Source organism: Corylus avellana, chromosome 9 (genome assembly GCF_965113065.1).
Source record: "Corylus avellana chromosome 9, dhCorAvel1.hap1.2, whole genome shotgun sequence".
Lineage (NCBI taxonomy): Eukaryota > Viridiplantae > Streptophyta > Magnoliopsida > Fagales > Betulaceae > Corylus > Corylus avellana.
Window position 1 is genome coordinate 6,650,977 of NC_142498.1, and position 13,197 is coordinate 6,664,173.

General features: G+C 33.9%; 1 pseudogene; it reads left to right on the forward strand.

Annotated features, from left to right (window-relative positions):
* Positions 1-1,197: 1,197 nt before the first annotated feature.
* On the forward strand, positions 1,198-11,151 carry LOC132190836 (zinc finger BED domain-containing protein RICESLEEPER 1-like; annotated as a pseudogene).
* Positions 11,152-13,197: the final 2,046 nt, after the last annotated feature.

Here is a 13,197-nt window from a genome sequence, read left to right on the forward strand (position 1 = left end):
AAATATAACAAAATATTTCACTAAACACTTAGCATGAATCTTTAATATTGTTAATGTGAATGTGTGATATCTATAATAGTTCAATACAAATCAAACGCATATAATTTTGGAGAGTAGTAATTTGTGAAACCATAATATCCTACAATAAATTTTTTAAGTTAATGAAATCCATATAAGGAAAATTAGTGAAATTTCGTCACTTAATGCTAAAAATATCATTTCATTAAGCACAATAAAATTTTTAAAATCATGACAAAACCATTAATTTGTGAACTTAATGAAATCTCAATCTCATATAGGGTGACTTTGGTGGTGAGAGAGAGAGACAAACGTGTTTTGATTTAGGGTGACTGCATGAGACCATGAGTTAATAAAGAGAGAGATCAAAAGGTCAAGGCATTAAGAAACTTAATTCATTAATAAAAATAGAAGAAGGAAATTATTAAAAACTGGTTAAGTCTTTGCAGTTTGCAGACTTGCAGTTGCACGGTTCAATTATTAAAAATTACAAGTAAAAAAACCAGTTTATTATTTAAAAGTATGGGTTCACGTCACATGTCACAATTCTATAAAGGGTTTCGGCTACTATGTATGATATTATATCATACGCTTATGCAATTAATAATTTAGTTAATTTATAGTAACATTGATATATGATGATATGTAACATATGTTAGTTAAGTGTTATTATTATTTTCGTTTAAGTGCTTTCAAATTGGTTCAGTAACTTTTGTGGTTCATAGTTTATGTTCTTGCTCATTTGCTTAATCATTACTCATTTGCTTGCAAATTCTGTAACTTCTGATTAATCATTACTTATTTATTTGCTTGCAAATTACAATAATTTAGTGGTTTTTTCGCTATTTAGTTGTTGCTCTGATTAGTGATTATAAAACCCAAGATACCTTCCCTTACTTTATGGTTTTCTAAGTGTAATGTAAATTTCTAAATATGATTAATGAATTATGATTATGCTATGTATTTTTAATTATGATGATTATACTCTTGCTCAATATACAGTAGTTAGTATTATGCTATGCTAATATGCTATGTATAAATTATATTTTCTGCCTTATGGTTTATGCTCTTTAATTTGTATGCCATTGTCACTATAAATTAATGATCATACATCATGCTCTTTTATTATAAGACATATTAGTTATTGCATACTAAGGCTATTGTAATATTTTAAAAGGCATGGAGGGTGATTCGAACCAACTTCATCCGATGGTGGATGTTGAGGGGGATGTGGAGGAGTATGAAAATGAGGATTTTATTGGTATCAGTAATGTTGGTACTGATAGTTCCCCAGAAAATGAAGTGGCTCAAGATATGGTCTCTAATGAGGTTCCAAACCAAGAAAATCTAGAAAAGATTGCTTATTAGAGGCAGTAGAGGAAGAAGACCTTTCATGTTTAGGAGCATTATATTGAGGTGAAAATAAAAGGTAAGGCAAAGCATCAATGCAAATGGTGTAAGAGGGCATTTAGTGTGTCGAGTTCAAGCTGTACAAGTATTTTGGGTAGGCACTTAAAAAAATCTAACACTTTCCTTGGTGCTAAAGATAAGAAGAAGCAAAATGTTTTGTCTATTGATGGTACTATGGATGGTGATGTTGTGGGCAGCATAAGAAACTTTACCTATGATGAAAGAAAATCAAGAGAACTTTGTTCTCATATGATTCTCTATCATGAATACCCATTTAATATTGTAGAGCATGCATTATTTAATAGGTTTGCAAAGTCTTTAGAGCTGCAATGGGCAAAACTGAGTCGGGATGTAGCAAAGAATGATTGTTTTGCCACTTTTGAGATAGAGAAGAGGAAATTGAGGAATTTGTTGAGAGGTGTTCTTAAAGTTAACATTATAACTGACATGTGGACTTCGTGCCAAAGATTGTATTATATGGTTGTCACATGTCATTTCATTGATTCTAATTGGCGTCTAAATAGGCGTGTGCTTAACTTTTGTAATGTGCCACCACCAGACACTGGTTTTCTCATTGCTGATGCACTACAAAAAAGTTTTCAAGAATGGGAGATTGAGAACAAAATTTCTTCCATCACAGTTGATAATGCAAAGGCAAATGATACATCCATTAGAGTATTGAAAGATGTTTTTAACAGAAGAAAAGCTTTGCTTATTGGTGGAAAATTGTTTCATGTTCGTTGTTATGCCCACATAACCAATTTACTAGTTCAAGATGGTCTTGATGAGATTTCTCTAATTGTTGACTGTGTTAGAGATGGAATTAAATGCTTGGTGGCATCGGAGAGTAGGTTGATTAAGTTTAGTGAAATTGCAAAGCAATTGCAATTGGCCTATAAGAAATTAATTTTGGATGTCCCAACTAGGTGGAATAGTATAAATAAGATGCTCTCAACATCAATTAAGTTCAAAGGGGTCTTTTCGATGTATTCATACATGGATAATGGTTTTCTTTCGTCGCCATTTGATGAGGATTGGGAGAAAGTTGAAAATGTGTGTCAATTATTGGCGGCCTTCAATGATGTAACCAATATTGTCGCGGGTAGTGATTACCCTACTTCTAATTTATTCCTACCTAAGGTGTGTGATGTGGTATTTTTGTGACCAAAAATATCAATTATAAAATTACCACTCGCAATAGGACGAATCTCATAGGATAGGGCTATATTGAGGGTGTCGAACCTCAAGGACTGCAGGAGTTTTATTATCAAAATTCGAAAGATTAAAATTAAATTAATTAAAAAGATAATTGATTTGATTTTCTTTAAAACTTAAAGTCCATGAAAATAAAAGAGATTTAAAATAAGAGAGAGTGTAGGGTATTGACTTCACATCTATCCGCACAACAATGGCTAATCATAATTAATCCCAGAAATTCATTCTATGTATGTTATAAATAAACAAGAAACTACCTTATTAAAGAATAAGCATAAGCTATCTTCGGTTAGCACGGATCGTCCACCTAACCACTAAGATGTGGTATGACCTGTTTTCCCTAGGTATAAATTATCAAATTCTTTAACAAGATACATGCAATCAATGAATAAGTGTAACCCATCTTCGGTTAGCACGAACTGTCTACCTAAATTACACTAAACTAGGGTGTAGTACAATCCGTCTTCCCTAGGCATGACCTATCAAATCCTATTGATCATATATCAATTAAGCCCATTATATAATCATCATTCTCATAATCACAGAAAACAAGAATGATTTGAGATCAATAAAAGTAAAATACTTTCTAAGACAAGAGAAGAATTTCACAATATTGATTTTAGAATTTAAGAACAATTGCATTTAATATCAAGAACAAAAATCAATTATAGCAATCCTCATAGTTATACAATCAACATGTATAAATTGAAAAACTAGAAATTAAATACAATCAAACCATTGTGCTGGAATAGGGTTACATCAACACCCAACGAAGGGGTTTAGCCGCTCATTGATCTTCTAAGCTCCAAAGACAAATTTCTGATTTCTAGCTCTAGGAAGCGGTGTCTCATTTTTCTCAATGCTTAGAGGCCTATTTATAGGGCTTAGGAGATTCCTAGAAGCCCTAGTAATCCTAGAAATTTCGGAGATTTAAGTCCAATTCCAATTAGGATAAAACCTAAGTCCAAAATCGGAATAGGATTCGCCCAAAATTACGTTCCTATCTTGTGGGGCGATTTTGGCATTGCGACGCTTCGAATTAGGAAAATTCTATTTCACAATGATTTGTAGAAATTTGAGCTAGCTTTCCAATGCCACTTGAATCCCCTCAATCGGATATTTTAGCTGAAAGTTATGGCGAAAATACCGAGCCATATGCAGAATCCAAATTTGAATCCAATCCGATTTTGACTCAAATTTGAGAAATTCCGAATTAATCATTTTCTTTATTTGATTAAACTTAACTACAACATATAGGTCATCTGTTATGATTGGCTAAGCTTAATCATATCTTCTAGGTCTTATCAAAGTGTGCTTTTAAGCCCAAAATCAATAGAATTAATTGCATCTTTATTTATAACCTGAAAACAATAAAAACAAAACAAAATCAAACAAATAACAACGCTAAAGAATTAACAGATGCAAATTAAGGGGCTTGAATGTGCAACATTCAGCGCTTATCACACCCCAAACTTACATATTGCTAGTCCCTTAGCAATACAAAACAAAAAATAAACTGAAAAACAAAAAGATAAGTCTATCTTTCGTGAGATGTACGATTGCATTTAGCGTATGCAACAAGCCTTTTAAACCCATAGGCATTCCCTAGAGGACGAGTGAAGTCTCATGAGGGTTTTCCAGAAATGTTACCCACAAACATCATGCAAGAGTTCATGTTATCCAAAACTTAAGGTATCACTTAAAACCATGATTTTTCATTCATTAGCAAGCTTAAAAAGATAAACTCCATCTTCACAATGAATTGGAATTTTAAAATTTAATTACTTACAAAAGACATGCTAAGGTGTCACAAGTTTGAAACAATGTAAGGTGGACTAGCACATAAATATGAAGCTTCCAAGTATTTCCAATGTGTAATGTCTCCATATCTCAAAGTTCACTGAAATCCCTATTAGAAAGAACAACAATGGCATATTTTTCTTTTTCTTTTTCTTTTTCGTTAGGTTGTGCAATGTTTGGTTCCCTTAAGCTTTCTAATTAACCCATGTAATGAGTGTTAAGTCAATGACTCCCAAACTAAATGGTTTTAGGGCATTAGGTGTAGAGACACCCCTAGGACTTACTAACTCGAGTCAAAAAGACTATGAAACCGAACTAACCATGACATCAATCAAATCAAAAATTTTCACCTTTTGACGTGAACACTCAATGCTTTAAGGCAAGATGGCCAGTTACTTAGTAAAAAGTTTATCAATGATTTCTTTTTATTTTTTATTTTTTATTTTATTTTTTATATCACATATGTATATGCCAAAGTATCAATCTAATAAATCATCCAGTTTCACCCAAGACATAGAAACACACACATCAGACTTCATGTCATACCACACAAATTATGTGCTAATTTGCTTGTATAAGATTAGATCAAATATGTGAATTCTCAATTGTCCTAAGCAAGTAACCAAACTGAAAAACTCAATTATCAGATCATGTGTTCAAAATTTTAAGCTCACCAATGAAATCAAATCACAATTTTTAGGGGAAACTTTACTAAGGACCCCCAAACTTCCACCCGTTTTGAAATACCCCCCATGAACTTCAAAATCTCTCAATTTAGTTCTCTGAACTTTCAATTGCTTTCAATTTGGACCCTTCCGTCAGATGTTAAACGTCACATGACGTTTATACCCCTAACTTTTGTATAAAATTCCAACTTCTAAAACGTTTTTTTTTTTTTTTGAAAAAACAAAAATCAGGGATATTTTGGTCTTTTTTTTTTAATTTTTAACGGCTAAAATTAACGAAAGGGTCCAAATTGAGAGCAATTGAAAGTTCAGGGGACTAAATTGAGAGATTTTGAAGTTCAGGGGGGGTATTTCAAAACGGGTGGAAGTTTGGGGGTCCTTGGTGAAGTTTCCCCCAATTTTTAAGATCAACCAAAATTTTAAGACAAACATGAACATGCATATATTTTTTTCTTTTTGATTTTTCACAAATAAAAATAAAATAAAATTGGGACAAAGTGTGTGTAAAGTGTCTCCATACCCCCAAACTTAAATTACACATTGTCCCCAATGTGTGTATAATATGGAAATAATTTACCCGGGAGATGGACGAACTGTTTGAAATAGCATGGTTCATTGCACACCCCCAAACTTGAATTGAAGCACACTTGTCCTAAAAAAAAATGTGATACTCCAACCAAATACCAATCAAATGCATATATTGTTGTAAAAATGTAATCAAATAATGAAGCAACAATGGATAAAATAAACCTGGATGGAGATCATGTACCCTGGTGGAGTGAGGTTCAAGGGCACAGGGCCTGCACTCGATCCTATGAAACTAACTCATCTAGTCAAAATATATGGAATCCGCCAAGTCAACGGAATCCACATCCTTGACGCGCGCAATGTTCTCTGACCCTTAAGTTTAAATTTGAAGTACCAATCTTTTCTTCTCTTGAACCAAAGAAAAATTTTACCCACAAATAGGTAATTCCAAATGTCAGCATATCGAGGTAGATCCCTCTGAGTATTCCCAAACAATTTCTCATCCGAAAATGAATCATGAATTGGAATAAAATGGAGAGAATACTTAGGGAGTTTTTTTTACCTCGATGGTCTCTTTTTGCTCATCTAACAGCCCTAACAGACTACCCTCCTGGCCTCTTGGTAAGTCATAAGAAATAATGACTGGGATAGTGTCATCTATCCCTAAAAATGAAGATTTCAGATTACCTGGAACAAGGGCTTGGGGCTCATCTGGCATCTCGGGAATAGAAGGTGATGGTGAAGAAGCCTTAGTGCTCGCTTCCTTGCTTTTTTCCCGATGTAGATCTTGTAGGACCTCAATTTGCTCCTCCTTCCTTTCTTCCACGTGGTTTTCAACCACCTCTCCACTCCTCAGTGTGGTGATTGCTTGCTCATGACAAGAAGTACTTTCTTTCTCCATGTAGTGTCCATCAGGATTGGCCACCGACTGACTTTGAAACTCTTCTTCTTCCATCCTATTGAGGTGGTTGATGATTTGTTCAACATGAGCTTCCATCTTGGTGTCTATCTCGGCAAAGAATTGAGGGGTATAGTGCACCTGTTGTGACTCCATAATCTGATTAGCTTCCTTCATTTCACTAATAGCCTTCATCACTTTATTTTGAAAGTCAACATTTGAGAGAGGAGGTGGCTCCTCTTGGTATTGCTGTTGTGGAGGCGAGTAGATTGAAGATGGCTCCTTTTTGTATTGCTGTTGTGGAGGCCAATAGATGGGAGATGGCTCCTCTTCATAAGCTTCTATCTTGGCAATGGATTGAGAGTTCACCATCTCCTGAACAACCTGACTCACCTCGCTCACAAGTTTCGACATCTTTTCTAAAAAAATTTCCTGAGAAGCTGACATTTTTTCTTGACAGTCAGGACCCATCGGAGGAGGTGGTTCGGTTTGGTATTTTTGCAGTGGAGTTGCTTGATATTGAGGGGAATATGATTGATCATTGAACTGTAGATATGGTTGATGGTACAGTTTATGAAATTGTGAAGCATAATTTCCTGGAGCTTGAGCTTGCCACGAGAGATTAGATTTGTTGCTCCATGCCGGGTTATAGGGATCAGAATAAAGGTCATTCCCCGGTCTAGAGAACGGTCTGTTCATATGCTCATAAGAATAATTAGAAAGCTGTCATGCTGTAGGACAATTTCTAACATGATGATAAGAACTATAGCAATATGAACATGGTTCATGGGGTGTTGGAATGCCTCCTCACATGAACTAACTAATAGAATTAACATAAAATAACAACAGAAAAATAAAAATAAATAAAAATAAAAACTCACAAACGGCCCTTAGGTGCGCTGGAAATTTGGATGCCGACTACTGTTGATGCGCTCGATCACATGGCAAGGTACGCTTGAGCGTACTGCCGTCGATGGGTGCGAGTGTAGGCATGGAGGGATTGAGCGCAGAAGGTGGAGTGCGTACGTGCGCTCGATCGCACGCGGGCTGTGCTCGATCGCAGTCACAAAGATGGGCAGCTACAGACCTGTTTGAGAATTCTAAAAAAAATAAAAATAAAAATAAAACACATAAACAGAATTAAAGTTAGCAACGGAAAACAGGAAATTAGATTATTAAGCTAAAATTAATCCTTAAAATTTGACAATAAAACTGTTAAGCAATCCCCAGCAACGGCGCCAAAAATTGATGTGGTATTTTTGTGACAAAAAATATCAATTATAAAATTACCACTTGTAATAGGACGAATCCCGTAGGATAGGGTTATATTGAGGGTGTTGAACCTCAAGGACTGCAGGGGTTTTATTATCAAAATTCGAAAGATTAAAATTAACTTAATTAAAAAGAGAATTGATTTGATTTTCTTTAAAACTTAAAGTGCATGAAAATAAAAAAGATTTAACATAAGAGAGAGAGTGTAGGGTATTGACTTCACCTCTATCCGCACAACAATGGCTAATCATAATTAATCACAGAAATTCATTCTATGCATGTTATAAATAAACAATAAACTACCTTATTAAAGAATAAGCATAAGCTATCTTCGGTTAGCACGGATCGTCCACCTAACCACTAAGATGTGGTATGACCCGTCTTCCTTAGATATAAATTATCAAATTCTTTAACATGATACATACAATCAATGAATAAGTATAACCCATCTTCGGTTAGCACGAACTGTCTACCTAAATTACACCAAACTAGGGTGTAGTACAATCCGTCTTCCCTAGGCATGGCCTATCAAATCCTATTGAGCATATGTCAATTAAACCCATTGTATAACCATCATTCTCACAATCACAGAAAACGAAAATGATTTGAGATCAATAAAAGTAAAATACTTTTTAAGACGAGAAGAATTTCACAATATTGATTTTGGAATGTAAGAACAATTGCATTTAATATGAAGAACATAAATCAATTGTAGCAATCCTCATAGTTATACAACCAACATGCATAAATTGAAAAACTAGAAATTAAATACAATCAAACCATTGTACTGGAATAGGGTTACATCAACACCCCACGAAGGGGTTTAGCCGCTCATGATCTTCTAAACTCCAAAGACAAATTTCTGATTTCTAGCTCTAGGAAGCGGTGTCTCCTTTTTCTCAACGCTTAGAGGCCTATTTATAGGGCTTAGGAGTGTCCTAGAAGCCCTAGTAATCCTATAAATTTTGGAGATTTAAGTCCATGTCCAATTAGGGTAAAGAAAACCTAAGTCCAAAATCGGAATAGGATTCGCCCAAAATTACGTTCCTATCTTGTGGGGCGATTTTGGCAGTGTGGAGCTTCGAATTAGGAAAATGCTATTTCACAATGATTTGTAGAAATTTGAGCTATCTTTCCAATACCACTTGAATCACCTCAATCGGATATTTTAGCTGAAAGTTATAGCCAAAATACCGAGACATATGCAGAATCCAAATTTGAATCCAATCCGATTTTGACTCAAATTTGAGAAATTCCGAATTAATCATTTTCTTTATTTGATTAAACTTAACTACAACATATAGGTCATCTGTTATGATTGGCTAAGCTTAATCATATCTTCTAGGTCTTATCAAAGTGTGCTTTTAAGCCCAAAATCAATGGAATTAATTGCATCTTTATTTATAACCTGAAAACAATAAAAACAAAACAAAATCAAACAAATAACAATACTAAAGAATTAACATATGCAAATTAAGGGGCTTGAATGTGCAACATTCGGCGCTTATCAGTGTGGAGGATGAAATATGTATTGGCTACGAAGTGTGGAGATGAAAATGAGTATATTAAAACAATGGCTCGTAAAATGCATGTCAAGTTTTTGAAATATTGGGGGGAGTGCAACTTATTGATGTCAATTGCTGCTGTGTTGGACCCAAGGAATAAAATGACAATGATACGATTTTGTTTCCCTTTAATATATCAAGAGGGAGATGCGAAGAACAAGATTGATCTTATCCTTGATGTTCTAAAAGAGTTATATAATGAGTATCTTGAAGAATATAATGCAACTATTATTGAACATAATGTGCAAAGTAATACACGCGAATGCTCTTCAAGCAGCTCAATCAATGCACCTAGGAAGAACATTCAAACTGGTAGGGAAATATTTGACTCATTCATTAGAACTGTTGACACATTGCAGCAGCCAGCCAACCAAATCAGATTTGCAAGCATATTTGGAGGAAAATTTATTGATTATTGACAAGGGTGTGGAATTTAATGCCTTGGATTGGTGGAAGGCAAATACCCTTAAGTATCTCATTTTTGTCTATAATGGCTAAGGATATATTTTCAACACCAATTACTACTATAACTTCTGAGTCCACATTCAGTGTTAGTGGAAGGGTTATTGATCCTCATAGAGCTTCGTTGTTTGCAGAAACTGTTGAAATGTTACTATGTGGGGGTGATTGGGTTAGAGCACTATATGGGATGAAAAGGAAGTGCAAAGTAAGTACTTTTTTTTAGCAATTAGCTGCAATTGAGTAATTTTTATGACCCTTTGCATTTACAAAGTTCTAAATGTTGTTTTTATTTTATTTTATTTTATTATATCCTTAGTAGGAACCTGAATTGGAGATCAACCTACCAACGATACCGTAGCCAGCGAACTATCATTTTAATTTTGATTTAACTTGTAGAACTTCTGTAATGTATATTTTGTTTGGAGACTTTTGTTGGAGAATATCATTTTCTTGAAGTCTTGAAGACATGAAGACTAAAGGTCCAAAGGTTTTTTTGTTGTCTAAGATAATGTATGACTTCCTAATTAATGATTATTGCTTTCTTTTGCATTTACAAAGTACTAACTATTTTTAATTCTATATTTGTCTAAAATTAGGAGGACTATGAAGTGAAAATTGCTGGTTTGAAGTAATAGGACTGTTGTGCTGATTACTAAACTGCATATTTTAATATGACCATTGTCTCTTGAACAACTTGAACTGCATATTTTGTGGATTTCATTTGTTATTGCACTTTTGATGGTTATTGTTATGTAATATTAATCATGTGTTATTCAGTTTAAGTGTGTATTCGGGTTTTTTAGAAAATTTGTAGTAATAGTTTTATTCAGGTTGCTGCCTTGCTCAATTAGTTGCTGCCTTGAGGTTAATTCATTTTTAATGATATGGAAAATTAAATTTTGTAATTAAATCATACCTCCATTGACATTTTAATCAAATGAAGTTTCTTCACATTGACTAATTAATGCAAGGGAGTAAAAATATATCAAACATTTTTTTAGTGTGCATTCAGGTTATTGAGAAAATGCTGAAGTTGCTAAAGTTCCTGCCTTGCTAGTTGCTGCCTTGCATAGTTAGTGTTTCTTGTCTTTCATTAATAGGAAGATGTATTTCTTGATGCTTTCTGTATTATTTCTGATAATGATCTTATTCTATGGTAAATGACTTGCTAGTAATTACTCTAAATTTTTTATTTTCTTTTCTTAGGTATGATGCTGCTACCTTTTTCCCTTGTGGAGGATTTATCTCCGCAGCATATATCCTGGTTGACCTTATAAGGCTTGGATTGAACTATTAAATTGGCTCACAAGATATACCCAAAATGATATGATGGATGGGTCAAGTCATATACTTGTTTGGAATTGTTCCTCATCGTCCTAGTCAAGTCATAATACTTTGTTTTCAGGTGGGAATTTATGCAAGTGCCTTTAAGAAATATATTTACTTTGGTATATATATATTTTAGATAAATAGAGCATGACATGATTTTGCGAAGGTTTCCAGTGAACTAATTCAAGGGCTATATAGTAGTTATAAATCATTCTTTACATTAATTAGCTGGACACTAAATATGATATTTCAAAAATCCCTTTTTTCCAAACTTTGGTAATTAATGAATTTAGGGGTGAAATAGTGGTTGTGGTTAGTGGTTAGTGGCTACAACCGCTAACCGCAACCGCCTAAGCGGTTAGTAATTTTTACTAACTGCCTCCGCTAACCGGGTAGCGGTTAACCGCCCGGTTAGCGGTTAATCGCTTTGGGATAACCGGTTTTTTCTAACCGCTTTTTTCTAACCGCTTTTTTGGGCCCTTTTTGGGCTTTTTTTTTGGACCGGTTTTGGGCTCATTTTAAACATTTTTTTTGATCATTTTAAATGTTTTTTTCCCCCTTTTCATGGCCATTTTAGCATTAAAAATTGCTATATACCAAAATCATGTTGGTCACCTTCTACAAATCTACACATCATATAATATACAAATAAAATTATAACAAAATCATTACTTCACTTGTAGTCTTATACATAAACTCAAACAAGTTCATAAACTCACAAGCAAGTTCATAAACTCACAAGTAACCAAAAAATCCAACATAGTTGAACTTGATGCTTGAGGCCCATTTCAATCAACAAAAAAAAGTTCATAAATTCACAACTTATTGTTATTTATTATATGAAATCTATGTATATATAATATAAATATATATTATATTTAAAAAAAAAGCGGTTTGTGGGTAGCGGTTAGTTGTTAGCGTATTTCCAAAACTCACTAACCGCTAACCGCTTTCAAAGCGGTTAAGCGGTTAGCCGGTTAGTGGTTAACAGTTATAGCGGTTAGGCGGTTTTAAATTTCACCCCTAAATGAATTTGCTGCCTTGTTGGAATTTTAACAGCTAAGTAAGCTTTTGAATAGTCAAATGACTCAAATCTTTTGTCAATCATATTTAATTTATTTAATTTTACTTTTGTATCTCAATATTCAGAAAAAGATGGTGCAACATTTTGCTAGAATTTGGAACTTGGAAGCATTGCATTATGCAGCTCTGCGCCAGTGCTAATGTCTGTTGTTCAACCCCTGCGTGTCTTATGGATTTCAAGATTTCATTTGCAAATTGAACTTTTTATTTGTTGTACTCACTTGTTTAGTAAAGACTCTTGTTTGTATTTCATTTTCAAAATGTAAAGTGATTGTAGGTTTTTTTATTTTATTTGATTTGTAATTGCATATCAATATATCATAATGATATTGCAAATATTCATTAGGTTTTTTTTTGTAATAATATTTCATATTTGATATCATGATATGTAATTGTTTTTGGAAAATTTTGGAGTTGTAATTGTAAATGTTTGTCTTGTTAGTTGTAAGTTGTTATGTGGTTTTAGAGAATTTGATTAAAATAAGTTATATGAATATATTTTTAAATTTTTGTAATCCATTCTTTTTGTTAATTTTAATTTATTAACAATTTTTTTTAAAATATTTTGTACATTGCGAGCTGGGCGAGCCGGGTACCCGATAAGGAGCTCGGCTCGCCTAAGAGTCGAGCTCGAGCTCGGTCTTGCACAAGGAATTATTCTTGGCAAGTTGAGTCAAGCAGGTGATTTCAAACCCGTCTTGTTACATATCTCGTTCTGACGAAAAACCAGGAAATTTCTCAGAAGACATTAAAACACTGGGAACACCACTCAAACAACCCTTAAGGTTTTACACACAAATACTCAAAGTTTTAAAAACGAAGACATTACAAGAATGGTCATTGAATTTGTAATGACCCCGATGAAAAGTCAATTAACTGGTAATTGACTCCACGGTTCGTCGCCCAGTCCTATCCCTCTCGGGACAAGACT